This window comes from Narcine bancroftii, chromosome 1 (genome assembly GCF_036971445.1).
Source record: "Narcine bancroftii isolate sNarBan1 chromosome 1, sNarBan1.hap1, whole genome shotgun sequence".
In the NCBI taxonomy this organism is placed as follows: Eukaryota; Metazoa; Chordata; class Chondrichthyes; order Torpediniformes; family Narcinidae; genus Narcine; species Narcine bancroftii.
The window spans coordinates 85,148,590-85,173,819 of record NC_091469.1 but is presented as its reverse complement, the minus strand read 5'-3'; the positions used below and the strand labels follow the sequence as shown (position 1 = coordinate 85,173,819).

The 25,230-nt window shown below is 39.3% G+C and overlaps 1 protein-coding gene across 10 annotated transcripts in view; it reads left to right on the top strand.

Moving 5' to 3' along the window:
• LOC138760765 (retinoic acid receptor RXR-alpha-A) overlaps positions 1 to 25,230 on the top strand; it is a 128,022-nt gene that overhangs the window by 23,500 nt on the left and 79,292 nt on the right. For 2 of the 10 annotated variants that reach the window (XM_069931887.1, XM_069931868.1), the window contains exon 1: positions 6,177 to 6,320. The exons of 6 other annotated variants lie outside the window; for them this stretch is intronic. The gene's annotated coding sequence lies outside the window, so the exon portion shown is untranslated. Of the gene's footprint in view, positions 1 to 6,176; positions 6,321 to 10,409; positions 10,581 to 25,230 lie in introns of those variants that run through there. 2 more of the 10 variants (XM_069931877.1, XM_069931857.1) reach the window with 2 other exon arrangements.

Below are 25,230 nucleotides of genomic sequence, written 5' to 3'. Positions count from 1 at the left end.
CTCCTTATAGACTAACCCACTCATCTCTGGAATCAACCTGGTGAACCTCCCCTGCACTGCCTCCAAAGACAGTATATCCTTCCTCAAGTAGGGAGACCAGAACTGCACACAGCACTTCAGATGCAGCCTCACCAGTACCTTGGTGTACAGATGCACTATAACCTCCCTGCTCTAAAAGTCGATCCCTCTAGTAGTGAAGGCCAACATTCCATTTGCCTTCTTGATAGCCTGCTGCATCTGCAAACCAATCTTTTGTGATTCATGCACAAGCACTCCCATGTCCTTCTGCACAGCAGCATGCTGCAATCACTCACCATTTAAATAATAATCTAATCTTCCATTTTTCCTTCCAAAGTGGATAACCTCTTTACCAACATTGCACTCCATCTGCCAGACTCTTGCCCACTCACTTGCAGATTCTGTTTCCTCTGCACTATTTTCTTTGCCATTCAATTTAATGACATCAGCAAACTTAGATACATTAAACTCTGTGCATTCTTCCAGATTATTAATGTCATGAACACTTGTGGGCCCAGCACTGATTCTTGCAGCATTCCACTCACCACTGATTGCCATCCAGAAAAAAAAAACAGCCCTGTATCCAAACTCTCTGCTTTCTATTGATTAACCAATCATCTATCCGTACTCACACATTAGAAGGTATTTGATCGGTTGCAAAACAGGAGAAATCAAATGACAAAAATGGAATGGGAAACACCAGAGGATATGTGTACAAAGTGAAGGGAGGGAAGCTTAGGAGAGGCAACAGGGGTAAGTTTTTTTTTTAAACACAGAGACTTGTGGGTGCCTGGAATGCCTTGGCAGGGATGGTAGTGGAAGTTGAAACATTAGGGGCATTTAAGAGGCTCTTAGACAGCTCCTAGAATGCTTCCACCAGCATTGTCTCCGCTCCATCCTCAACATTCATTGGAGGACTTCATCTCCAACATCGAAGTACTCGAGATGGCAGAGGCCGACAGCATCGAATCCACGCTGCTGAAGATCAGACTGCATTGGGTAGGTCACGTCTCCAGAATGGAGGACCATTGCCTTCCCAAGATTGTGTTATATGGTGAGCTCACCACTGGCCACCGAGACAGAGGTGCACCAAAGAAGAGGTACAAGGACTGCCTAAAGAAATCTCTTGGTGCTTGCCACATTGACCACCGCCAGTGGGCTGATATCGCCTCAAACCGTGCATCTTGACGCCTCACAGTTCGGCGGGAAGCAACCTCCTTTGAAGAAGACCGCAGAGCCCACCTCACTGTCAAAAGACAAAGGAGGAAAAACCCATCCCCAACCAACCAATTTTCCCTTGCAACCGCTGCAACCATGTTTGCCTGTCCCGCATCGGACTTGTCAGCCACAAACGAGCCTGCAGCTGACATGGACATTACCCCACCATAAATCTTCGTCCGCGAAGCCAACCCAAAGAAGAAAGACAGGTACATGGATGGAAGAAAAATAAGGTTATGGGGTAGGGATGGCTTAGTATTTTTTTAAGGAATATATAGGTCAGCACAACATAGAGGGCGAAAGGGCCTGTACTGTGCTGAAATGTTCTATGTTTATTGTTCTAAAAAGGACTGAAGTGCAAGCATAGAACTGAAAATGCAGGAGGCTTATTTGAAATCACCAAAGGAATACTGGAAGGACTGGGAGAATTGAATGGAGTTGCAGGACTGGGGATAGTGCAGCTGTGGAGTTAAGGGTCTTTTGATGGAAACTGGTCGGTAAGCTATCCTCTGAAATGAAGGGAGCGAAATCAAGGAAGAAAAAGTGAGAGATGGAAAGATGTGATCAGGTAGAAATTAGCAGTGGTAAAAGGAGGAAGTGACATTGACGTAATCATCGGTGTACTGGAAAAATGGATAAGGGAGGCCTTGTGACCCATAAAGAGGCGATGTAGTTTTTGGCCCATCTGTGAAGAGAAAAAATGATTTGATGTTTCAGGTCAATGACCTTTCAGTAGAACTGGGAGAAGTTGGAAGTGAAACAAGTTTTTAGTTGCAAAATTACATGGGCAGGGCAGAGAGAACCAAAGGCAAAGTTTGATAGGATGGAGATGAGGAGAGATTATGTGATGCAAGTGGTGGTCGTGGCAGCTGAAAGGTAAAGGACGTCTGGAGGGATGTATAAACAGAAGACAAATGAAATTTGAAATTACCTTAAAAAGAATGGGGGAAAAAAATTGAATGATAGATGTTGTTGAATTTTTTAATTCACTGTTGGAAGATTAAGTACTGTTCCTTCTGTTTATTGAACTAGTCAGTACAGGGTGTCGAATTAAAGTGACATGCAGTAGAAGCTCAAATCAGGTAGGGGAATAGAACTGTTGGGAATGTTCTGCCCTATAAATGATGGACTGAATGCGGAGTGACAACCCTCGGTCATGAGAAATTAATTCTTCATCTCACTTCTGCTCTGACCTCTGTCTTTGACTTCCGACATCGCTCTAGTGAAATTCAAAGTAAGTTCAAGGAACAACACCTCAACTTTTGACCAGTTTTGAACCTTGTGTATTAAAAGTCTGCAGACACTGTGATTGAAGTAAAAACACTATGCTACACTGTATAAAGTACACTGTTTGACCTGCTGAGTTTCTCCAGCCTTGTGATAGAACCTTTTGTACTCATCAATCAGAGTGGTGATCAATCACTTGTTCCAGATTTTCAGCATTCCTACCACAGGATTTCAGGATTTTGTTCAACATTTTCATCTCTTCATTTTTACTTATCATACTGTTGCCCTTTTCATTGTTTAATCTTCCCTGCCTTCCACTATAAAAGAAAATAAATGGTTCTGTCCTCCATTCCCATTTTTCTGTACATCTTAAAACCTGTTTATTCATTCAGTTTTTGATGAGAAGCCATTCACTTTAAATATTAAGTCTAGTTCTAGCTTCCATAGATACTGTCTGAAGCGCCAAGTATTGCCTGCATTTTTTTTGTTTGCAATTCACTACTCAAAACAGTTATAAAGCATTTCTTTTAATAGGCCACAGAGGAGGTAGAAATCAGAGGAGGAGAATCACCATCTGAAATTAGTGAATCCAAAGTCAAATTCCTAATTTAGGGATGAGGTATCATTCTCTGAGCTTCATTTGAATAGCACACGAGGCTGGGAATAAGATGATTGGAGTGCAGATGGTGTCATGTGTGTAGAGAAATGCACTGTGACCATGGATTGTGCTTTATTTGCTGAGTATTTCCAGTATCATTGGAGTTGTACACAGAATAATTACAATTCAAAACGCCCTTCCAAGAGATCTAGGGCTTTGTTTTTTTGTGTTTTATAGACCAGCTGCTTCTGGCTTTCATTTCAGATGGTGCGAACTTGCTCTTGTTAGTACAGAATGCCCAGAAATTGGGGACTTTAACATGCCACGATGTATATAAATAAACAAACTAGGCTGTAACTGCCCAATCAATGTATAGAACTAATAAAAGTTTTAAAAAAATGATGGAGAAACTCAGCAGGTCGAACAGTGTAAAGGAAAGATAAAGATACATAACCAATGTTTTGGGTTTCAGCACTTCATCAAGGTATCAAGATATAAGGGCTCAAAGTGTGAACAAATTTGTTCATTGTGGTTTTACTTCAATCACGGTATTTGCTGAGACTTGGTTTATTTCTAAAGAAGAAATATCACTGGACACTGAAGATTTTGCTTTCTGAGCACTTTAGGGTGTATTTTATGGATTTTGTGCTGCTGATCATGAATATGCTCTTAATATTTGTTTGTATCATGTACCATTGTTTTTAGATAACTTATTTTTTTGTGATTTTCTGTCATATTTTAAATCTATGAGTATATTGCTTATAAAGCAAGTTGTTTTGGTCAGTCCAAGAATGCCTGAAAATGCACTCAGTTCAGGTGCTATGCAAAAGTTGTCTTAGACTTCGGCATGCTTAGTGAGGATAGATGCGGACAGGCTATAAAAGCACCTTTTATGTAGTTGCTGTGTTGAATAGCATGTATAGGTTGAATGCATGTTGATGCATGCATTCTTCAGGCAATAATATAGTGATTGTACTTAACAATTACGTTTATTGTCTTCAGGAAGATTCAATACAGCAGAAATCTCTCATCAACGTCTCAACAGCTGTGATGCACTCTTACATTTGTGGCGAGTATACACTTAGGCTCTAAGACACAGCATGACTGCACTTAATAAGAAAGCCTATGAGCTGGTAAAATTGGTGACCAAGTCATACCCTGGGCTCCTCACATTTGTTAAGGAATATGTGCAGTCAACTTGAGAGCTTGGCTCAGCATCATTATGTGATTAAACATGCTAAATTCAATAAAAGTTAATTTAATGTTTCTCCAACTTTCTACATGATGCAGTAAATCTCTTGATTTCAGTTTGAAGTTGCCTATCATAATTCCCATTTTTTTTTCCAGGAAGCAAACCTTTTTGGGGGAAAAAAAATTGTTGTCCAGTGTATTTTATGGCAGAGTACCTTGAAACCTGCTCTGCCCTGATCCAGGAAGAGGCAAAATGTATCTTTTTACAAAGAAGTATCAAATGTCCTTTAATTCTTAAATCTGATTGAGCATACAATAATTCAGTGGATCAGTGGTAACCTGCTATCAATGGCCACACCTTTCATAATGGTTAGAGATATCCTTGTCATTTTGAATTCTAAGTGCAGGTTTGGTTATGTAATTTGTGACATTTCAGCCTTCGTATATTAACTGTAGCTTTAGAAACATCCAATAAATAGAATGTGTTCTTGAATCTAGTCATCCATCTCATAACTTGGTTATAACTTCCTACTCCCTCTTACAGCATTTTCCAAGGCATTTGTTTTTATATGATTGACAGATGTTGAGATTTTTGCTCCCCAACCAAATCTCAAAACTTCGCTGTATGCTGAGAACAAATGTGGTCACAGGACAGAGCTCAAAGTTACAGTACTTTTCAAATTTTACACACACAACTCTCAAACTGCCAGATGATGTTGTAATACATTTTTCAAGAAGTGCTTTCAGACATGGTTACAGCCTATGTGACAGTTTGACAATGGAAGATGAGTCATCACACAGGTGTCTCATCATGTGATCCTGACTGGTCACATTCCACCCTGGCATTTCAACAACCAGACCTTCCCTCAGACAAGGAATGTGATGCAACCATTGTAAAAATATAATCACAGCATCAAATGGTTAAAATTTTCAGATAATTGAGGGATTAGGATCTGGGTCCAAGCAGGGTATATGCATTTCATATCTAAAGAGAAGGTGAAGTGGAACAGACAGAACAGTTGCTCTGTAAATGATCAAATCCTGTGGGAGATCTGATTTCTTCCCCCTGAATGTTCCTGATCATTAAGATCAAGACTAGTAATCTAGTGGAGCAACAGAAGGTTGGGTAGGGATATTGAGGAAAAACACACAACTGCTGGAGGAACTCAGCTGGTCTTGCGGCATCCATAGGAGGTAAAGATATATTACTGATGTTTCAGTCCTGAGCCTTTCTTCAAAATATAAGCAGGTAGGTGCCTGAATAAAGACCAGGGAGTGAAAGGGGGAAGAATGGGAGGGGGGAAAAGTCCAGACCAATAGACAAAAAGTGTAAATTGGATTTGATAAGAGGAAAGGTGAGCATTGATTTTGGCTCTGTGAAAGGAGACAAGGAAAAGTAGGGGTGGGGAGGGAGAAGAGAGAGAGAGAATGAATGAGAGGAAAGAAGATGGGGAAAGGGGGGGGCATTAACAGAAACTGGGTGTCAAAATTAATGGAAGATGTCCAGATGAAAGAGAAGGTTGAGGAGCAAGGTTAATGCTGTGATGATCATTCAGGTATCACATTTGTCTCTTTTTGCTGGATTCGCTGCTAGAGACCACATTATATCATGGTGATAGAAACCATAAAGTGAAGAATGACCACTGCATTAGATCAGGGTGACCTTAGAGGGAGCTGAATCTGCCTGGTTGAATAGCCTGAGAAGTATGAGAGCAGTGTGTAAAAGCTCAGTGGTTGATGAGGCACTGGATTTGAGGGGTGAAAGGGAGGAGAGATGCGGAGGGGCGGGGCCAAGGGGCATGGAGGGGCGGGGCTTGGACCAGGGACGTGCATGCGTAAAGTCGATGTTTGCCCGGAGGCTGGGAGCAGGGAAGCGCATGCGTGGCGGCCGCGGTTTGCCCGCGGGCGGGGCTGCGGTGGGGTGGAGCTAGTGCCGAGGGCACTGACTGACTGACTGACGGAGCGAGGCGAGGCCTCGGAGTAGTTGGCCGTGTGGCTTTGGCCTGCTGCGCTTGCCGGAATGGTGAAGAGCCCGGCTCGACATGGAGCACGAACTCGCTGATCGATGGTGAGTGCGGAGTTCTGACGTGGCGGTCGGCCCCCGCCTGGGCTCCACCTGGGCACGAGAGCCCGCGGACAGACGGTCGCCGCGTCCGCAGGCCACGGAACTGATCCCGGGGTTAACCGGGAAGCATTTGGAGCCCGATAGGGAGTCCGAGCAACTTGTTCATCCGGTGGATAGTTGAGCTCTGGAACGAGTTCGAAGGGCAATGAAGACTCCCGTAACGGGCGCAATTATTATGTGTTCAATGGAAGGAGGCATTGAGTGACCGAAATGTTTCAGATAGGATTAGCGCAGCACCCGGGTCTCTCTTATAAAAGTATGTATTTTGGGGGTACACAGAATTTCAGGCAATGATCGTAAATCAAACCAGCAAGGCGAGGTCGGGAACGAGAGTTGCATCTTGTGGGAAGAGTGGTTTTGATCTGGATAATTCTCATTGCTGCTGTGTGTGGGTCTCATTCTAGAGAGTGCTTCAACTGAAGCTGAAAGATGTGTTGTTTAACCTTTCTTTCGCACCCCCCCTCCCCTTAACCCTTGGAGTCAGACAAGGCTATTTCTCTGATGTTGGTGAAAGACTGCATCATTGAGGTTACATTAATAAAGAATATGCATCCTGTGGGAGACCTTCAATGTCCTACTAGACGCATACACAGGAAATCCCTCTTGAAAAATCTGAGCAGTCCCTCATAAGCAGCTATAAGTGATTGTGCTATTTTTATCCAGTTTCAGACACGGATTATGATTAGTCCAGGCTGTTGACATTCATTGGAATCTTCCAGCTCAGCGATTTTAAACTAAAGCGATCTGAATGATTCTAACTGTGAACCAGATACAGGTCATCAGAGCTACAAAGGGGTTCTGTCCATACCTTTAGCCTTTGTGTTTATTTTTGTTTTGCAAGATGTCCACCTGTGTTAATTTCCATTTTTGCATCGAACTGTTATGACCAACTATTATTACCAATTCATTCCTGTCAAGTCTCCCAGTCTGTATTTAGTCAAACTCTACCTGTGCCCTAATGTGCATCTTCCTACTTTGCTCACTGACTTGCTTGGCTTTGATCTAGCAATATCTTAAATTTTACAAATATTTTTATGATCTCTTCAGCTTCCCCTTTGGTTCGTCAATTAGGCATCCAATTGTTTTGTTAGGTCCAGACCTATCGAAAGCAATCCTGAAACCTCTGCCCTCCTCAAGCAGATGCTCAGAGTGGTGTTGATTACATCTCTCCCTCCATGACTGGGTTTTGGGTAACTTGTTCTAATAATTTACACTGTAGCTCGATATCAGTTTGCTGACATCTGATAAATCTCCTGTGGTGGTTGACTCAAACCTTATGAAATGATTATTTTGGGTAATTAGTCATATTTGCATTTCTCGTTATGATTGCAATTCTTTTATGGTGTATTATATCAATGGTTGAGGAAGTGATACTTTCCGTCCTGCTCCTGGTTGACTCACCACCTCCTCCCTTTCCCTTCTTCCCCACTTGCCCTGGTCCTCCTCCTTTGCTGTTCTATGTTTGCTTACATTTGCCACTGCCAATTTTGTTCTGACCTGCACCCACATTCCTTCTGTTAGTCACATCTACCCTTTTACCTGCCCCTTCTCTGTTTTTAGTATGTTTCTCTCACACCCTAGTTGCCTATGATTGATATTGCTGTGTACTAGCACATGGCAGATCACATCAAGGCAATTGGCTGTTGAGCCAGGAGCTGCAGAAAGAACTTTTTGTTGGAGCAGCAGCTTTCATTGGAACCACAGAGCTGGTCTGTGTTGCTGCCAAGTGTCTGCTTTCATTCATGTGGGTTTGAGGTAATCGGTTCCTTGTGCTTGCTGCCTGTGAGAATCAGTGACACCCTCGCTTTCAGCCTGCCTGCCTTTTGATTTGTGTGTTGAGCACCGTCTAACCTGCCACTGTGCCATGCTGCAACTGTCTGATGAGGCATTCTGCAGAAATCCCTCAAAAGTAGGTTAAGAAGAGACTTCAAATCTGAGGTTTTGATTAAACTAGAAGTTGCATCCTGTGGCAAATTTGCCTTAAACCAACAGTTGCACTTTTAATCTAATGGGCAAAATATCCATGGAGTGATTGAGACAGACAGTTAAGATCTGGAACACACTGCTGAGAAAGCTGGTGTAATCGGATTCCTTGGAAAATTTCAGAAGGTAATTGAATTTTTATTTTAGGTGTGGTAGTTTGCAGAGTTAAGGGGCTTGGCTGTGTAATGGGTCATAAATTGGACTGTTATTTCCGAGAGTGGCATTGACACAAGTGATGCTACTTTTATTTTTCAGTTATGAGATTTGATTGTGTACTGGCAAGGACCTCTTTGGAGAATCACATAACATTCACAAAGAGTGGCCATTCAGCTCATGGTTGTGCTGGTATTCCAGAACAATGAGGTCATGAATTGCTGTGCTTGTTGAGTAGGGAATTTTAGGATTTACATCCAGTGATGATGAAGGAACTGTGATTATAATTACGTCACAAGGGTGTTTCATTTGGCAGGAAACTTGAACACAATGGCATTTTCATGTATGTGCTATTTTAAAGGAGAGAGAGAGAGAGAGGTGGGGGGGAGGAAGCCTTGGCCAGTCTTTGTGGTAGAGAGAGTGGAATTTTTGGATGGAGGATTAGATGCCAAGCTGCAGTGTCCTTCGTGTTATATCAAGTTTCTTGAATGACATGAGAGTTTCACTCATCCATGGAAATGAATTGTGTTCCATTGCACTCCTGATTTTTTTTCTTTGTCTTGTAAGAGACATGTGTTTTGGAGACTCATGTAACAAGTCACTTGCCACACAATATCAAGGGTCTGACTGACAACTGCAGTCTAACCCACATGCGTGGTATTCATGCAGCTGGCTCAGTTGGGTTTCTCACCAGTTGTGATCCTAGGTGGACGAATATTGGAGAGTCTGATGATTTTAAAGCACTGATCATTGAGTAGTGAAGTGCTCTATTGTTGATGTTTTCATTTGGAATGTGTGACAGAAATATGATTCGTCTTTTATGTTTAAATATTGCTATGCTACTTCAAATTTTGACATTGTGGAATCAGCGGCAAACATCACTTCTGGCTGATTGAGGAGATGTCTCATTGATGAGACTGCTGAGAAAGCCCCATCAGTGCCTTCTGGTTGGAATTCCAGTGGTTAAGATGAATGCAGCATCCATAAACATCTTCCTTTGGTTCCATCGTGGACACTGGCCAGTGAATGAATAGTTTTCTTTCTTTTGAGAAATTCAGTTCACATAAATGTCAGGAATGATGTCTGTGTTTGCTGTTTTGTCCTTTGGGGATCTAATTTGCACCTGAGTCTTGAGTGATGGGGTGTTTGTCAGATGCAGAGGTTAGCATTCATTTGGCTTTGGGGAACTGGATTTTGTTGAAGATTACATTGTAGTTTGACAGTTGTAGATGGTAGGCCCTTATAGTATTACTTCCTACATCTGGGGCAAAAAGATCTCTTGTTTTGCAACTAAGCAGTTAGAGAAATCCATGGTGTGACCTGAGTGAGCATTGGAGAAGCATTGGAGAAGGAGGGCATTCTGCTGTTGCAGAAGGAAAAGAGGACATTTGTTTCTTTGAACACAAGAGATACAATCTGCCTTTTGAACTTTTTATCTGAGATTTTCAGGTGGCATTAGATGCTGAAAGTGAAAATGGAGAGGATGATTTATCTTGCAGAGTTGCCACTATTGAATACTAGAAGTAAGACAGTTGATTTGGAAACTGTTTTTCAAATAGTCTTATGTATTCCTAAGGCCATGAATGATATCTTCTTGATAAACAAGGTGAAAGTTAGGGATGCTGATGGGAATGTGATGTTGAATTGCATTCACATCAGCTATCTTAATGAAGGGTAGAGCTGGAAAGAAGGATTGAGTGGCTTATTCATCCTAATTGAATTGTCTGTAATAGGTGGAGATCAGTTGAGAGCATGTTACTCTGGAACAGTGGGAAGCAAGTCAATGTCTTAACCTTTTACTGCCATTTAATTATGGGTTACGTGTAACTTGACTCTGTCTATTTGCGTTAGCTCATAATAGCCTTGTGCAATAAGAATTTTGAATTTTTCAATCAGCTGTTTGCAGGTTGCGTCTGTGCAAGTCGACGCGCTTCGCTCATCTGCGTCTCAAATTACACACGGTGACAGTGGCAAAATCTGAGCACAGGATGTGTGACCTGTTTCCTGTTGGCATGGAGGAAAAGTTGGTGCAGTAAAGCTTTAGTTTCGAGGGACAGCTTGATTTGGGTGAGTGAAAGTGTACTTGGAGTTCTGTGGCTTCTCTGGTGACTGACTGCACCCAATTGGACAATGAATCTGATTGCTTGGATTCACATCAATGTTTCATAGATATTTGCTTCTGGTTTGCTGCATTAAAGAAGAAATGTAAAGGACGATGCATGTTTCTGCAATGTTTTTCTATAATAACACCCTTTGAAACAGTAATCAGTGAAATGTTGGAAGCACGGTACTGTAGTCAGTTTGTGCATGACAACATCCTGGACCAACAATATACAAATGATCAGATTATTTTTGTGTTTTTTGGAACATCATGATTAATTTGAGAGGCCAAGTATGGATTGTAAGTTTTGTTGCAAAGTATTGTATGGTACATAGAGTGAATCACAAGTTATACTGTAGGAATCAATGTTATTCAATGTGCGACTAGCAGCAGCTGCTTTTGAATTGAGCCTTGTTTAGTTGCTCGATCTCGAATTGCAGTGATTTTGTGACCTTGCATGCAAGAGATTGTTTTCCTCATTCCACAGCTAAGGAAATTCGGACAGGATAGAGGCACAGGGCATTGAGGCGCCGCCATCTGAAGGGACTGAATTCTTATGTTTGCTTCAGGAAACAGATAATTGGAATTGAGGATATCCCAAACTGCCTTTGTCCTCACCCTTCAAAGGCTGACCCCCTCCCTTCACACTCTTTCCTTGCCATCTCTGACCTTTGCTATGTCCCTTCTATGCATCACTGTCCCTGTTATTCATCATTCAAGTCTTTGAATCTAGGCTCAAGGCTGTAATATTCCAGCAGGATTACCATCATTACAAATGCATTTACTAAAAATGGGTGTTGAGCCAGTAGCTGGTTTGGAATGGATTCCAGAGTGAAATATTTAATGTTTTTCCATACATGTAATAATCAAGAATTAATATTATAATACGTTCCAAAAAAACTAGAAATTACACATATGAAGGTATTTACCCCCCCATCAAACCCCCCCAAAATTCCCTCCCTCAAAATAATCAATGTAAAAAGTACAATATAGTTATATAAAATAAAAGAAGAAAAATAAACTTTCAGGATTGCACAAAGGGATGTTGTCTAACACACATTTAGAAAATTCATTAATACAATTGAGAGGAGATTCTCGCAAGTCCAGAGACAAAGAAAGGACAAATTTAAACATAATATTTGGGTATATCAGTGCCAAATTTGCATATTTATTTCTAAAACTATGGAATTTTTTTCCAAAGGATTACAGCTTTGAATTTCATCATGCCGTCTTTGCATTCTCAAACACACATCTGATTTCCAAGTAAAGGCAATACATTCCCTTTGCATCGCTAATGCAGTTTTAACAAATTCCAATTGATTAGTTTTAATTTAGGTCTTGTTCCTTAAATTTTTCCTAATAGAAATAAAAATGGAATTTGCAGAAATAAAACTCCTGTAACTTGTTCCAAAAATCACCTTAATCCATCCAAAAAGGTCTTATTTTAATGCAAGACCATGTTGAATGCAAAAAAGTTCCTACATCTTCACCACACCGAAAACATTGGTCTGATGCATCTGATTTCAATCTATTCATTTTCTGTGGTGTAAGATATAACTGATGTAAAAGAAATAATATTGAACTAATCTGTTCCTTACATTAATAGTATCAATTATACAATCCCTACATAGATCTGCCCATCTTTGTTTATCAATTACAATGTTCAAATCTAATTCCCACCTCTGTATGGATTGATGAAGTTCCTACTTGCGGTAAAGAATATATCATAGATGTAAATTTATTAACAATTCCTTTCCGAATAAAAAGTCCTACTTCATTACACTAGGCAACAACATGGTTGGACCTAACTTATCCCTCAAATATGCTTTTAATTGAAAACAAAAAAAGTGTTTTTAATTATTCCATATTTATTTATCAATTGTTCAAATGACATTAATTGGCCCTTTTCATAACAATTTTCAACATTTATAATCCCCATATGAAAAAAAATTGATGATCTTTTGAAAAAGTTAGGAGACTTTTGAATCAAAGGCATTTTGGACAATACATGTTCTCTTATATCAATTTCATAATTTATTTTATTCCAAATATTTAATCAAATGCTTCAACCATGGTATTTCTTCATTACCAACCATCAAGTTTGCATCCCATTTATATATAAATTATTTTGCTTTTCTCTCTCCTACTTTATTCAATTCTATTTTAACCCAGGCTGGCTTTTCTTCTCTTTCAAAAAAAGAAATAAATTTCGTAGTGCCGCTCGAAAATAGTTTTTGAAATTAGGAAGCTGTAAGCCTCCCAATTCATATTTCCAAGTTAACTTCTACATAGAAACTCTTGACATTTTACCTTTCCAGAGGAATTTCCTTACATATTTATTCAATTCTTGAAAAAAAATGAGGGTATTAAAATAAATAATGTTTGGAAAAGATATTATAATCTTGAGAATATATTCATCTTAATACAATCAACTCTTCCCACTAAAGTTATAGGTAAATTAATATATTAAAAAAAATCCTACTCAATCTTTTTAAGTAATGATAAATAATTAATATATACATTTTTCAAATTGTTAACTGTGCGAATGCGTAAATATTAAATACCCTCTTTTTGCCATTTAAACTGCATATCTCTGACATTGAGTATAATCACCTGCTGTTAATGGCAAAATTTCACTTTTATCCCAATTTAACTTATAACCCAAAAATGTTCCATATTCTTCCAATTTAACGTGTAATTTTCATAAAGATGTCTTGGGCTCAGTTAAATATATTAAAACATCACCTGCAAATAAATTAATTTTATGGTCTTATTGATCTACCATAAGTTCCTTAATTTCCACATCAAATTATTTCAACAAGTGGTTTGAAGTTAAAATAAAGATGGAGATAAAGGACATCCTTGTCGACTTGACCTAGCCAACTAGGTATTTCTCCATTAGTCACTACTTTAGCTTTAGGATTATTATGCAATGCCCTAATCCAGTTTACAAAAGTCAATCCAAATTTTTCCAATACCTTAAACAAAAAAAGATCCCATTCCTATCTATCAAAAACGTTTTCTGCATCTAGAGCCACTGTCACATTCAATTCTCCTCTCTTTTGCGCTAAGTGAATTATACTAAGTAAACTGGCTACATTTTCAGATGACTGTCTTTTTTTACAAAACCTATCTGATCCATATTTATTAATTTAGGCAACAGTTTATTTATTCTGTTTGCCAAAATTTTTGCATCAATTTGATAATCCGCATTTAATAATGAAATCATTAGGAATCATTGTAATTATTGCCATTGAAAATGATTCTGGGAGAGTATGGGTTTCTGAAGCTTGATCTAATAATTCCATAAAAATAGGAATTCATGAATTTTAAATTTAAAAAAAAAAAATTCTTTGTAGAATTTAGTTGGGAATCCATCCCCTCCTGGAGACTTATTACTCTGTAATGAGCTCATAGCTTCCCTCACCTCTAGCTAGGTAGTTCAGTTCAGTTCACTCTTTCAAACTTAATCCAAAGAAAATTATTTGTGATAAATATCTATCTATTTTCATTTTTAAAGATTCGGAGCTACAGGGTAGTCCCCAACTTACCACTGTAATGGGGAACAGAAGGATTGGTTGTAACTCAGGTTTGATTATAAGTTGGGGAATGGTGACGGGGAACTTGTAGTACAAAATACAAACTTGTACAATAGTTTTAATAAAGATTTTAAAAATAATTTTGGTCGTATGTTGCATGTTGATGGAACTCGCGTACATTGGAAGTCAAGGATTACCAGTATATAATTTGGAATAAAAATTCTTAAATGATTCATTTATTTCTTGAGGCTTATAAGTTAAAAACATTACCATCCTTTTTAATTGTATTAATTTTTCTTGAGACCTCTTCTTTTAATTGCCAAGCAAGTACTTTGCGATCTCTCATTCATATCTTTCTTTTGTTCTTGTAATGGCTTTCTTTGTTCTATAAGTTTGTAATGTGTTATATGGAAGTCTTTTATTAATTAATTGCCTCTGCTCATCTTCAGAGCGCTGTTTTTGAAGGCCTTTTCCAAAACTGTTATTTCTCTTTCTAATTGACCATTCTTTCATATAATCCTTTTTAATTTTAGTGAAGCTTATAATTAGACCTGTTAAATACATTTCCATAGCATCCCATATAATAAACGTAAATGAACGTATCAATTACAGAGTTCAAATTTATATCACAAAATGTTTGAATTTGCATTCTAACAAACTTACAAAAATCTTTTCTTTTCAATAATAAAGAATTCAATCTCCATTTATAAATTGTTTGCTCCTTATCAGGCATTTCAATAATTATTAGTAAAGGTGAATGATCAGATAAAATCCTCGCTTTATAATCAGCTTCAAGAATCCTAGTGTGCATTTGAACTGAGATTTAAAAATAAACCAATTCTAGAATAAGAATCATACCTACTCGAATAAAAAGAATAATCTATCTCTCTAGGATGAATCCTCCTTCATATGTCTATTAAATTTAAATCTCTCATTAAAACCAATGTAGCTTTTACTGTTTTTGTTCTTGTCGCTACTCGAATAGGTCTAACAATGGATCTAAACAAAAATTGAAATCCCCTCCTTTTAAAATATTATCATTTGGCTCTGCCAAATTAAGAAGTGCTTCTTGAATAAATCTCTTATCATCAATATTGGAGCATACAAATTTAAAAGTCCACAATTCAGAATACATTTGACAATGCACCTTTACACAACATTTTGAATTTTAACTGGAAAATTCTTTTTTTAAATCAAAATTGCCACATCTCTTGCCTTAAAATTAAATGAGGAAGATACTACATATCAAACCCAATCCTTTTTTCACTTCATGTTCTTTTTCAGTCAAATATGTTTCTTGAAGAAAAGCTACATGAATTTCCATTTTCTCAATGTATGTTAACACTCTCTTCCTTTTACATTTAACCCATTCACATTTACACCTTCATTACCTTACTCATCTTGATAAAATATAATCAATCCCCTTTCCGTTAACTCCCCCACAAATCTCCTACTTCCATTGTTCAATATCCTATGTGTCAGTATGTAGCTCCAGCAATCCAATTGAAGAAGAAGAAAAAAGCATAAAAATTCAGAAAATACATAATTCCCCAATTATAACTATATTTATATAAAAGAAAACCCTCCCTATAAGTGTTGTTGATATATATACAATAATACCTCTCTCCATTTTACGGGTTGTGACCAAGGTCACAAAAACACATAATCCCTTTCGTGAGTGAGGAAACAGGTTTGGTAGGTCTCAAAGGCAAGGACTCTGGACACAGTTTTTTTGTAGTGAAGGATTTTATTTATAGAAGGAAAGTGTGGGAAATGGTAACAGATGCAGCACACACAGTTTACAGCAGCTGTAGGAAAGTAATAAATGGACAATTAATAACCAACATGTGAAAAATAGCATGGGAACAAGATGCAGATAATGAACTGGTACATACATTGATCAAGGAAAAATCATTACGATGCCCCGCCACCCCTCAACTTAGTGGAGACATGGCTCTATGCTACAAAGGACACTAGTCAAATGTTTCCAATCCTTTTAACAGTACGTATCTTACCAACAGTTTCTCCAGCACCCTTCCACATTTCTAAGCCTGGGATGAAGCAGGGTGGTTCCAAGCTGGCAGAGAGAAAACAAAGAACACATGGCACCTTTATAGAGCTGGAGAGCCCAGCCCAGGTCACTAGCGGAGTTAAATGGCTTGATGCCAGGAGGGTTAATCCAATTACAACAGCCGATGGCCCAAGGCCAAGTACAGACAGGCTGGAGAGTCCAGTCCTGGTAATTTACATCGGTCCAACATCAAGATGTGCATTAATAGGTAGGGTGGAACCAAACCTTAATTGGTAGCTGGTGTGTCCTCTGACTAGGTAGGGCCACAGTACTGTCACATGATAGCCACAACCCTTCCCCAATACAATCCTGCAGCAATCAGCACCTCCCACTCTTCCCAACTCTTCTGGCACATTTATTTCAGAAATTTTAATTCCGTGGTTCTCACTCAATACTACTTTTAAGTAATCCCTATGCCTTAGGTGCTTTGAGATTAGTAAGGGATTGCTTAAGGTGGTCAAGCTGGAAAAGGAGCCACCACAACATATCAATAACTCTGCAGTGCTTGACTAGCGACCTATCATGGACTCAACATCTCCTCACTTGTCAGAAAGGTGAAATAGCAGTGGCACTTCCTGAGAAGACTGAAGTGGGCAAGGCTACAGGCCACCACCATGCCAATCTTCTGTAGGAGCTCTATCAAAAGCGTCCTGGCTGGCTGCATAACTCTGGTCCAGCCTCGATGTGATTTACCAGATCATTGTCTGATGAGGGTGCGCTGAATTGTTGAGGACCCATTCCACCACGTTCACAGCATCTTTTAGCTGCTCCCATAGAGAAAGAGATACAGGAGTATCAGAGCTAGCACTATCAGGCTGAGGAACAACTTCTTCCCATGGGCAGTGGGAATGCTGAATGACCAAAGGAACTGCTTGCACTAACTATTTGAGTCTCTTATTATGAAACTTTATTGTATATCTGAATAGTTGTTCTGCATATGTATTTTATCTGTGTGTGTTATGTCTGGTTGTGTGTCTGCATCTTTTGCACCGAGGTCCAGAGAGTGTGTTTCGTTGGGTTGTACTTGTGCAATCAGATGATAAACTTGAGCATTTGCAGTGGCATTGAGTTTGAGTTGGGAGTGCACAGAGGCCTAGCATCTCCAAAATTATCTGTCCAGCATCTCCTGATTCGGCATGGAGTGTCCCTTGTTGGCTTTATTAGGCCACAGAATAATACATCATACGAACTGTCTATGGGAAGACATTGTAGCCACATATATTATGAAATGTAATAGTAAGGTAGGAAATAAAAACAGATGTAGACCATTTTCCCCACTTCCCCTTTCAGTCAGATCATGGCACATCTTTCACCTCATTGTCATTTTTCTGCTCTAACTACGTGACTTGATTATCTTAAGACTTAAATATCTATCACTTTTTGTCTCGTGTTGACGAAGTGCTCACAGCCCTCGGATAGAGAATACCTTAGATTCACTGCTGTGAGTAAATAATTTTATTTTCATTTCTGTTGTGAATGGTTGACCCCTTATTTTGAGACTCTGTAGCCTAGTTTCAGGCACTCCAGCCACATGTGTCTTGCCAAATCCCGTAAGAATTTTCTGTATTTTGACAAGACCACACCCCATGAATTCAGTTTTGAGAGGGAACTATCTTTTCTTCTATGACAAGCCAGCTACATCATTCATGGTAAATCTTTGCTGCACATGCTCTATCACAATTATTTTATTTCTTGGATAACAAAAACAGATCTGTCCACAATATTTGGTTCTTTATAAGGGTCCTACGTCATTCCAATAAGGTGTTTTTTCTCTTGAAGATTTTCCTAACTACTGGCAGTTAATGCAATAATTTGTATACGGAAAGTCTGCATGCCCCCGAACATCAATGCCTTTTGGGGTCTTGTCATTATATTAAAAAAATCTTCCATTACTGCTTTATTTACCAAAGCAGATGACCTCACATTTTCCATAATTTATTTTATTTGCCATGTCCTTATCAATTCATTTATCCTTTCTACATTCCACTGAAACCTGTTCATCATCCCTACAGTCTATTCTGTGCTCTTTGACCCAGCTTTTATCATCATTAATTTTGTATGGATTACACTTGAGCCCCTCCTCCAAAACATTTAATATTGGCTGTGTGCTTCTGGACCTCCACTCATTACAGCCTGCCAATCCACAAATCGTCGATTTAAGAACATAAGAAATAGGAACAGGAGAAGGCTATCAAGCCCGTCAAGCCTGCTCTGCTATTCACTGAGATCATGGCTGATCCGATCAGCTCATCTCCACCTACCTGCCTTTTTCCCATATTCCCTTACAATTTAAAAATCTATCTATCCTTGTCTTAAATATATTTACTGAAGTCTCCTCCACTGCATCAATGGGCAGCAAAATGCACAGATTCACCATCCTTTGGGGAAAGCAGTTCCTCCTCATCCCTCGTAAATCTACTACTCTGAATCTTGAGGCTATGTCCCCTAGTTCTAGTCTCCCCCACCAATGGAAACAACCTCTATCTTATTAATGCCTTTAATAATTTTGTATGTTTCTATAATATCCCCTCTCATTCTAAAATTCAGCAAGAACAGTCCCAGATGACTCGCTCTCTCCTTCTAGGCTAACCCCTTCATCTCTGGAATCAACCTGGTGAGTCTCCTTTGCACTGTTTCCAAAGTCAGAACGTCCTTCCTTGGGTAAGGAGACCAGAACTGCATGCAGTACTCCAGGTGTGGCCTCACCAGTACCTCTTGCAATGAAGGCAACATTCCATTTGCTTTCTTGATAATCTGCTGCACCTGCAAGCCAACCTTTTGCAATTCATGCTCAAGCACTCCCACGTTCTTCTGGACAGGTGCTCTGTGATTAGTCCAGGGATTACTTAAGGTGGAATGTGGGTGGAAAGAAAAAGCTTGAAACCACTGTTTTAATCGTACCTAATTGACTCATTATGTGCGCAGTTTCATAACTCCAAAGGAAATGGGCCAATGACAATTTTTCTCAAGCAAAATAGTTCAGTAACAGTTGGGTCTAGAGCAGTGAATCTCAGCCTTCCCTTCCCACTCAAATACCACCTTAAGCAATCCCTGACTAATCACAGAGCCCCTATGGCATAGGGATTACTTAAAGTGGTATGTGAGTGAAAACAAAAAGGTTGAGAACCACTGCTCTACAAACTTTCCATATCTTCTGCACAATTTGCTTTGCAACTCAATTTAGTGTCATCAGCAAACTTGGATACACTACTCTGTCCCCTCTTCTAGATTGTTTATGTATATTGTGAACAGTTTATTGTTACTTTATTTTGCCAATGTGTTATCAATCCACACAGTATTTTGCATGCATTTCTGGAACCCGCGTTACAGCAAGAACGAGGAGGCTTTGAGGAGAGTGCAGGATGTAAACTGGGTTTGAAGTGCATTACGTATGAGGAAAACTTGGATTGTTTTCCATTGGAGGCTGAGGAACCACCTTATAGAAGTATATGCAATTCTGAGAGGCATAGTTAAGAGTTGTCAGACAGGAGTTTTTTCATTCCCAGCTTGCAAATGTCAACCACTGAAGAGCATAAGTTTAAAGTGAGAGAGGAAATGCTTAAAGGAGATTCATAAGGCAAGTCTTTTTTATATAGAAGGTGGTAGCTGCTTAGAATGTCCAACCAATGAAACAGATGAAATGGCAATTCTTAAGTGGCATGTAGACAGATATGAACAAGAGGAAAATGAAGAGTTATAGATCATGTGAAGGCAGATGGGATTAGTTTAAATTGGCATCCTAGTTGACACCCCTAGTGGGGTGGAAGGATCTCATTCTCTGCCTTGCTTCCAATGCTGTGCTATGTAATTTGGTTTGTCTTGTGTAGCACCTTACTGAGTGCTTCCTGAGCCATCTGTGCTGATAATTTGTAGGTAGTCACCCTTGTTGCATAGTATGGTATTTATGAAGTTATAGATAGTTGACCAACCCCAATTTGAGGATTGGAGAATTATTTTTGAGAACTGAATTAACCTGATTCTGACAAACACTGTTGGATACCTGGACTATAATCCAGGAAATGAGAGTCCAAGTGAGAGAATTTGAGTTTGGACTTAATTTTACATTTATGGAATTTTAAAAAGAAATAGTGGGAATGAATACAGAGCTCTCAAATGTTTAGAAGAGTTGAGCAGATTCACAGACTAATATATTGAAGGAAATCTGCTATCCTATATCAAGTATTGTGACAAGCTAATATCAACCTGTTTAAAAATTAGTGTGAAGCAAATCACTCAGTTGAAGGACATAGTAAAGGCTTGAGTTTGAAAATGTTGGTGGCCTAACGAGATTCAGCCCAGACCCATGCACTTCCACCCAGCTTGTGTGGAGTTAATGTACAAACAAAAGAAATTGCATTTGACTGCCTGAGCCTGCTGTTCCATTTTGCCACTTTCCTTCTCTCTGCCTCTTGATTCCCTTAATATTTGAAAATCTGTAGAACTGTGCCCCAAATAGAATGAGCACTTCTTAGGTAGAGAATTTCTAAGATTCACTGCGATTTCACCGAAGAAATTTCTTCACACTTCTGTTCGAAATGGCAGATCCTTTATTTTAAGACTGTGAGTCTGTAGTTCCAGAAATTCTAGCCAGGAAAAATATTATCCCTTTATGATATTTGATCTTGTACACAGCAACTGAATTTCGGCAACACTCTTGGGTAGGGAATGCCAAAGATTCACTACCAGTGTGGTCATTTTTTTTCTTGTGCATGTTCTAAATAGTCATCCCCTTGTTTTGGGAGAAAACAGCAAAAAATGCTTGAAATGTCCAACATGGTAGGCAGCATCTTTGGAGACGGCCGCAGTTTAATGTTCAAGGCAGATGACTTCATCAGAAATGGGGAAGAGAGCCTGCAATCTGCAAATGAAATGGAAGAGACAGAAGAAGAGTTCAACATGATGCTCTGGTTGGATCTGAGGATGGGGATATCGGGGAATGAAACTGAGCTGCTGTCTGAGGGCTGATTGTTCAGGATCAGAGCATGAAGCACCACAATGGGTAAAATGGGGCAGAGGAGGAGTCACAGGAAAGTGAAATTGGAGAAAGATTTTATGGAGAGTTATTCCAGTATTGTTGTAATTTGTGATCTTTGATGCTCAAGAGCAATTAAAAAAAATCTTGTTGAAAACACCCAAGTGGAATGTGGACCAAAATATCTGTGACATCAAATGAGCTAGTGCTGTCAGAAAGAGAAGCAAAGAATATAAATGTGCCATTATTTTAGTAGTACGCTGTCATGAACGTCTTGTTAGCGATGGTTTGATCAATTTTCCTGTTGTGATTTTGCCCATTAATATTTGTTTATTCATTGACTTTTCGCACTTGCTTGCCCTCTGTTGTATATTTTTAATGTACCTGTATTTTCCCAGTCTTCTGCATCATATACCTCACGTATTTGTGATTTACTTTGTTTAGATTAAGACTATTGTTTTGGATTGATTTAAATCACTTTGAATTTCCTTGTTTTTTTTTAAAAAAAGCTATCATGTGCATCTACATTAAGAGCAGGAGTAGGTTATTACTAGAGCCAGTTCATCCTGATCTGATTGTAATCTCAATTTTGTATTCCTAATTATCTGTTGTAACACTCACCCCTTTGTCAAAAATCTCCCTCTGCCTTAAAATATTCAAACACTTTTATTGCCGTTTGAGAGGGAGAATTCTAAGGCACATGATCCTCAGAAATATTTTATTTCATCATGGTCTTAAATTGACAATCTCTGATTCTTAAACAGCTCTGATTGTTCCAGAAGGTGGTATTCTCTCAATGCAGACTCTTCTCCTAGAATCCAGTACCACAAGTCTTTCCTTGTAATCCATTTGGGTACTAGACAGTAAACATTCTTTGAACTGCTTCCAATGCATTAGCATTCTTCCTTAAATAAGGAGACCAATGCTCTACACACTGTTCTCCAAAGTGGTCTCTCTGATACTCTGTATAATTTAACCTCCTTTTGTATTCAATTTCCCTGGTAATAAATGATAACATTTTATAGCTTTTCTTAATTATTTGTTATACTCAATATGGAAAATTAAAATCTTTGCAAACTTTAATGTTCAGATAATACACTGTATTTTCCCTCTCAAAATGGACAATTTCACAATTCTCCTTAGCCACAAGATTATTCATTTATCCTTTTACCATGCAGAAAATTAAATTTAAAACAGATAATTTTTTGTGGCTCCAGAATACTCAAATATAGAAAGTCAAACTAGCATTAGCTGTGTGGAGCACAACTTGATGAATTCTTTCACATAATTACTGTTAATTTGGTTTCTCCAGTTTATACATAGATTAATGTCCCATGATCATTGTGTTAGCTTTCCAGACAGCACCACTAATTTCCTAATTTATACCATACATTAGAACTCCTGTTTGAGAGCTCTTTGGACAAATTTCACCCCTATTTTCTGCCCCCAATCTTTTATTTTGTCTTCACTCAAAATGATTCTTTGGTCTTATGAGTCATTCTGTTTGTATCCCATCTTTCAATATCCTAACTTCTGTTCCTTTTATTTTGCTTGTCTGTTCTAAATGTTAAGTCTGCTGGTATTCTCTGATAGCTCAATGGTTCGAGCACTGGTCTTGTAAACCAGTGTTCAGGAGTTCATTCCTCACTGGAGCTTCGTTTCTGTAAGTGGCACTGGACAAAGTGACAACTTTCTGTCTTACGGTAGACAAAGTTAAAGAATTTCATGTATGTTACATACTAAATATAGTATTATGTGACAATAATTTTACCTTTGCCTTTTTATTTAATCCTCTTTGCAATCACATCACTGCATTGTCTAATAAACCATGAGCTCTATTTGAAGGGCAGAAGGAGTAAACCAGGAAATTTCAGGCCTGACAATTTAACATCAGTGGAAGGGAAGTTGCTGCAAAAATTCTGAGGAACAGGATTAATCTGCACTTTGAAAGAAATTAATTAATCAAAGATGGTTTTAGCAGGATTTTGTTCAGCCGATAACCAGTTTGATTAATTTCATTGAATTTATTGATGAGAATTTTTTTTACTACATTGATGAGAATAATGTAGTTGATGCAGTCAATGTGGGTTTCAGTCTGGACTTTGACAAGCTTTAAGGGCGTCTGTTTCAATAGTTTGGTGCTTGTGGGACCCATGGGGAATTGGAAGATTGGGTCCTTACTGGCTTGGTAATTAAAGACAGATAATGGTGGTAGAGAGCAATTTTTTTTGAGAATCTCCTTGCGCGCGCACACACGGCACACAGACAGCCCTCTTCCCCTTCCTAATATTGAATGTAGAAAGTTTGATTAGTAAGTTGCAGTTGATGTGAAAATTATAGTTGATAGGATATTTATAGGCTCCATGGTGATATTGATCAGATGACAAGATGGGCACAAGCCAAATGCAATCTGCAGGAGGAACTTAACAGTCAAAAAAAGGGATGCTGTTTCAAACTGAAATTCTTCATCAGGACGGAGGGGTGGCACTGTTTGTAGAGTGATTAGTGCATTGCTGTTACAGGACCGGGGTTTGAATCCCACGCTGTCCTGAAAGGAATTTGCATGGTGTCCCTGTGTCTGCGTGGGTTTACCCTGGGGGCTCTGGTTTCCTCCAACCTTTCAAAATGTACTGGGGGTTGTAGGTTAATTGGGTGTAATTGGGTGACGTGGGCTGAAAGGGCCTGTTACTGAGCTGTATGCCTAAATTATTATTTTTTTTACAGGAGCATTGTGAAGAATACAGGGTGGGGATGAGGTGTGTGGTGCGAGACACAAGCCCGGTAGGCTTTGGCCAACCAGACAGAGAATGGTATATGATGGGCAGAGGCAAAAGAGTGACAGGTACCAGTCAAAGGGAGAGTGAGGCAAGAGAAATAAATAGGTCAGGTGGAGAAAGATAAAGCATACAGGGCAGAGTGGGTGATGAAAAGACGAAAGCTATCAGTGTAGAGAATGGTTATATAAAGAGAGAGAAGATGGATCCAAGGGGGGAGTGGGAAGAGGAGAGAGTCCAGTGGGGAGAAGGGGATTTGGTGGGGTGGGGGGGGGGGGGAGAGAGAGAAAGAACCAAAGAGGAGGGGAGATGAGAATGGATGGGTTGCTTGGAAGGGGAACAAAGAACGGAAAGGGGTCAGATGGAATTTAATCCCAATAATTGCAGGGTGATGTAAGCTGAAAAGACTACAGGGAAGAGGACCTATAGAGTGAATGTAGGGGGTTAAGAGACTATTGGGGAACATAACCTTCAGTATACAAGTATAAGGATTCCTGAAGGTGGCAGCACAGGTGGAGAAGGCATAAGGGACATGCTCCTTCATAAGCTTGAATATAGAATTAAAGAGCAGGAAAGCTATGGTACAACTTTATAAAACATTGGTTAGGCCCAGGTTGGAGTATTGTAAACAATTCCTTCTAAGGAGCATTTCACTAATGAGGAGAGATGAGATAGGATGGGAATGCTTTCCCTTTAACCAAACCAAGTTATGATTGGCATAGAAATAGCATGTAGTAGGAACATATTGACCATAGCAAAAGTACCTAAAGCTCTAGGGCACGAGTTTAGGGTCAGGATTTATAGAAAAAGAACTTGTTCACCAGTAAAAGGTTGAAATCTAGTAAGCATTAACTGAGTGGTGGGCATGTTTTATCTCATCAAGTCTTTGAAACACTTAAGGCGTAGCAGGCTATGGACCAAGTGCTTATAATTGGGACGAGAGCAGCTAGGTTCTTTATGTGTATGGTGTGCCCACAGAATTCAAGGCATCACCATAGTGATGGTAACTGGATTAAATGATGACCTCCCAGTGGGACTGACCTCTAATATCATGAAGTGCCTTGAGTGACTGGTAATGGTACACATCAAATCGCACCGTCCAGTAACATTGGACCCATTCCAATTTGCCTATATTCAAACCGGTCCACAGATGATGGTATGGCTTTGACCCTCTGTGCCATCCTGAGCTCCCCCAGTGAACAATGCCTCATATGCCAGGCTGTTGTTCGTTGACTTCAGCTCAGCATTCAACACAATCAT